This window comes from Frankliniella occidentalis, unplaced genomic scaffold (assembly GCF_000697945.3).
Source record: "Frankliniella occidentalis isolate FOCC.00 unplaced genomic scaffold, Focc_3.1 Scaffold73, whole genome shotgun sequence".
NCBI classification, from domain to species: Eukaryota; Metazoa; Arthropoda; class Insecta; order Thysanoptera; family Thripidae; genus Frankliniella; species Frankliniella occidentalis.
The window spans coordinates 573945-578483 of NW_026267203.1; the positions used below are offsets into that span (position 1 = coordinate 573945).

General features: G+C 52.8%; 1 protein-coding gene across 2 annotated transcripts in view; it reads left to right on the plus strand.

Annotated features, from left to right (window-relative positions):
* Nucleotides 1-1093: 1093 nt before the first annotated feature.
* Nucleotides 1094-4539, plus strand: part of LOC113208628 (protein O-linked-mannose beta-1,2-N-acetylglucosaminyltransferase 1) — a 175963-nt gene continuing 172517 nt past the window's right edge. For both annotated transcript variants that reach the window (XM_052268637.1, XM_052268641.1), the window contains exon 1: nucleotides 1094-1194. The gene's annotated coding sequence lies outside the window, so the exon portion shown is untranslated. The remainder of the gene's footprint in view (nucleotides 1195-4539) is intronic.

Below are 4539 nucleotides of genomic sequence, written 5' to 3' on the forward strand. Positions count from 1 at the left end.
GGGGGGGGGTCGGCGTGCGAATACCAACCGTCGTGAGGTAAGGTTGGGGTGGAGGGGGAGGGGGTGCCGCCGGCAGTCTCCTCTTCTCTGTTCGTCGCGGCCCCTGGACCAGTTCTTCCGGATTAAACGCCACCGTGGTCTTTGGTTCCGCACTCGGCGCAGCTGCTCCGCAGCACTCCATCGATGCGGCACTCGCTCAGTGAGAGAGACAGAGTCTTACCAACTCTGGGGATGCACGACCAACCCCTGCTCCCCCTACCTCACAATCATCTCCCCGCCTGTTTGATTATTTGGAATGAATTCGGCTTTAGTAGTACGCACCTATGTTTTTGGTACACATTTCTGCTTTTATTCAAACACCTTTGTGCATTCATTGTACGAGTGCGAAACCATGCAGTTTAACATACATTTTTTTTTACAAAATGAAACGTACACTCTTAAATTCTTACAAAGAAAATTCTTGTATTACAAAGAATTTTGTGCAACCGTTATACAAAGCCAAATTTTCTTCGTAATACAAAGAAAAATCATTGTAATACAAAGAAAACTTTTGTGTAATACAAAGAAATTTCTTGTAATACAAGGAAATTTCTTGTAATTACGGTTGCACAGAATTCTTTGCATTATACGAGCAAATTCTGTGTAGAAGATTTAGAGTGTAGGGTCGTTGTCGTTGGCACGACCCTTTTTTCAATAAAACCATTCAAATGCATTTAGCGTGCAGTGTCCGTCACTACCGGGCAGCATCCACGGCAGTGCGAGTCCAGCAGCGCAGTGACGTTGGTTCTCGTCTGTCGCCCCGCTGTCGCCCTCCCCATCTCTGTTGTTCCCGTCCTCCTACTCTCTCTCGAGGCCCGATGAATATGGATGAGCGGTGTGCTGGCGGCGTCATATCCCTCTCAATAGTTTGTCCGGACGTGCAGGTCAGGGTGTGACCCGGAGGGGGAGGCACGTCCTCGCTTCTCGTTTCCCTCTGCGTTTTTTCCCTGTCTGGTTTTTTCCCTGTGTGGTTTTTTCCCTGTGTAGACCGTGTGCATTTCCCTGTGCGATCTCTCCGAGGCGAGAAGCTCATGCTGACTGTTACTGTTGTTCGCAGGCTGCTGCTGCTGCTGCTGGCGGCCCCGCCCCCTTTCCACCGTGGTCGCCGCCCTCGCCCCTCGGCCGGACCGAAGTCACGCCGACGGCGTCCTCTCGGTAAGTCTCTCTCTTCCTCCCAGTTAGCCGCCATCGTTTTCGTTGTTATTTTGGAGGGCGCGGGAAGTTTGGAGGCCGCTATGAAGTCCGTGGGGCCCCCTACCAACTTGGAACACTGCTGCTTCATTTTTCGACTCCCTCCACCGCAGTCAAAACAAACCCCACGTGTCATGGCCAGAAAAAAAAAAAATACAAAAATAAAACACTTTTTTTGGCGGAGGGGTTGGTAGCGGTGGTGGTAATTTTCTCCGCTGCTGCTTATCCTAACTTCCAGCGTCCTCTTAGTCGTTGTTTTTGTTGTTTCCCGTCGCAATAATGTATAAAAGCGCTGTGCGCCTCACACATGTGTTGGTTCATCCCCTCTGGGGCGCTGGGGTGGCGGCCGGCGTGCCGCCCCCGCGGCCCCCGCCGCCCCCGGGCCGGCCCTTTCGCCCCTCGGGAGGGACCATCACACGCCTTGTCCACGGCGGGGATTTACACCGTAATGCGGCATGATACGTCTGGTGTGGGGGGCGGAGCGGGGGCGGAGCGGGGGCGGAGCGGGGGCGGGCGCTGGGGGTGGCACCAGAGCCTGTGGTGGCGCCTGCTCGCGCCCGTGTGACGCTCCGAAGGGCGGCCCTCCTGTGTGTCATCGACACTCTCTCCAGACTGTTGCAAAGAATTTATCGATATATACGCTGGATACGTGAGAGGTTGTAAAATTACCTGTAGCAGCTAGCTTTTTCGCCATCCTACGCACTGACCAGCCACTACGTGTTTGACCTTAGCCGCCAAAACACGAAAGTTAGGTGGCCTATAGCTAATATTAGTACCTATCACTAGCTAATACACTAGCTTTCTCAGCTAATTCCTTTTTGCGTGTAAAAGTGTTAATTATTTTTTTTTTGTCTTTGGATCTGGTAAGAGACTTAAAAAGAAAATATAAAATGTTCTCAAGTCAAAAAAAAAAAAAGCCTGTTGATCATCTAACACAGCCACTTTCTAAATATAAAAAAACTATGAAAGTGGAAAGTAATTTTGTCCGAATATGCATTCCGTTGGAGTGGAGATCCACTGCACTGTTTAAAAATTATTGCAGACAATTTAGTACGGTTGCCGTGTGCGCTGCTGCCGATTGCTTTTTCTTTCCTTTCTTTGCAGTTCCTCCTCCCCCCCTGTCATTACCTGGCCCCGCGTCGCTCGTTCAATATTTGTGGGCGGGTGAGTCGGTGCCGTGCGGTATTTGCGAGCCGGCGCGGCGGCGGGGTCACGCCGTGTTTGCAGGCGAGCGCTTGCGCACGGTGGCGGCTGCGGCGTTCGAACCACGCCGGCGCTTAAGTGTGTAGTCTCCCTGTTGTACTTTTCGCGACGAGTTTCCCTCGAAACGTATTTTATCAAACTAGGGTTGGAAGCCCGCCTGGAAAGTTTCCGAAAAATTTAGGAAATTTCCAACCCTATATCAAACGCATCGAAGACGCTTTCGAATACGGTCTGCGTGTCAATAACGCTGGAAAAACCAAGGTGCCAAGTCCTGTCTTCCAGGGGTGCTTAAACGTTTTTTAGTTCTCTGCACTAAAGGTGCTTAAAAACACTACCTTTTTTAAAAGCGCTAAACCTTTAGTGCCTTTTTAAAGGGATAACCTTTCTTTTCCAGTGAAGGCAGTGTGTTTCAAACACTTCTGAAGTTACTCGAAGCTGCAATCTTGCGTTCAGCTCGCTGCTCTCTTTGCGTCGTCTCTCTCCCCCCAACTCCCTGCTTTTAGCCGGTGTGTCCACTTCCGTCGCGGACTTCCGGATCCCCGGTCTGGTGAGATGTAAAACGTTGGCCGCCGCGGGCTCGCATGCCGGACACGTCCCGCCGAGTGCGAGGCGCGGGGCCGGAGCAGGGACGCTCACCGCCGGAACCTTTCGCCGATCTTTGGGTCGCGCGCCGCTCGGTCCCCCGGAGGACTTCTCTCTCCCCTTTCCTTCCTCTAAGGTCCTTCTCGGTCCATCGCGCCTATTGCCCGGCGTTGCGGGCCGGGGCGGGGTGGGGCGCCAGCGCGCGCACTCAGCCGGCTGTAGATTCTCATCTTTACTCCTTTCGGAGCCGGCGTGGGGTCCACCCTTCCTCTCCTTTCCCCTTCGCGCGCCCTCCCGCCCCTCCTTCCTCTTAGACTTGACCCGCCCCGCTCGACACCGGGCCGAATAGGGTGCCGGACTTTACGTGCCGGGAAAGAAAAATACGATTTTTGTGGAATTCATGTGATACCCTCGCGGGGGTGTGTGTCCCCGGGAAGTAACGTGCGAGAGTATCATTGTTTGTCTGTTAAGTACAGTACTTTACTCATTCTCCCAGCCGCACACGTTTCCCTGACAGTGTGTGGGCGAGCAGCCGAGCGTGGAAGTCGTTGGGCCGCCGGGCGATGGCATGGGTCCAGGCGATGATGGCTGCAGATCAGTCGCGGGGCGGGAGTGTGAGCTGTGACCATGGAACCCACCGGAGGACGACTCTGAAGACTTCTCCTTGAGTTGAGTCCGCTGCTTCTGTGGAGCGGTTGCGCGCGCCCGGCTGGTGATATGATATCGTCTGCATGGAAAGGTGGCTGTCGGTGAAAGTTTGCAAGCGATTCCATAATCCGTAAATGGTGTGCGAGTGCCAAAGTCGTGCGTCGCATATGGTGACGACCGCGCGCAGTTTCCAATTGAACGAATTTTGCGGGCTTGTAGTGCTTCAGATAGCAGGAATTTTACAAAATCTATCAAAATTGCATGTTTTTCTTCTTCTTCTCTTTCTCTCTCTCTCTCTTTTTTTTTTTTTTTTTTTTTTTTTCGGTCTGCGGGTCTGCAAATATCGGGACACTCTGGCGAGGCGTCCGACCGACCACATTTCCTGTTCCGCGGTTGTATTCATTCGGCCTCGTATTCTGTGGCACCTCACGCTGCTATGGGGGCCACTGCCTCCGAAAGAGAATTTATTACGAATTGTCGCATCGCTTGGCGCGCAGCGGGGGCGGGGCAGGAGTCCGGGCCCCCCGCAGGCGGTGCTCGCTGCTCCCTCGGCTCAGCGCGCTCGGCTGGCCCCTTAATCTGCCCCTCATCCTCATTTCCCCATCTTTTCGCACCTTTGCGCCCGCGCCGCCCTTATCTTTGCCATCTGCTTGGGTTCCGCCAGAGAGAGAGAGAGAGAGAGAGAGAGAGAGAGAGAGAGAGAGAGAGAGAGAGGACGAGGAGGAGGGGGAAGGGGGAATGTCGTAATCGCTTTATGCTGCTTGAAGACCTAGGCACTTCGAGGAGGGTGTCTTTAAACAGCCATTAATCCTTAATAATATTTTTTGAGATGAAAATGTTGTTTTCTTTTCTGTTTTTTTTTTTTTTTAAATTTTG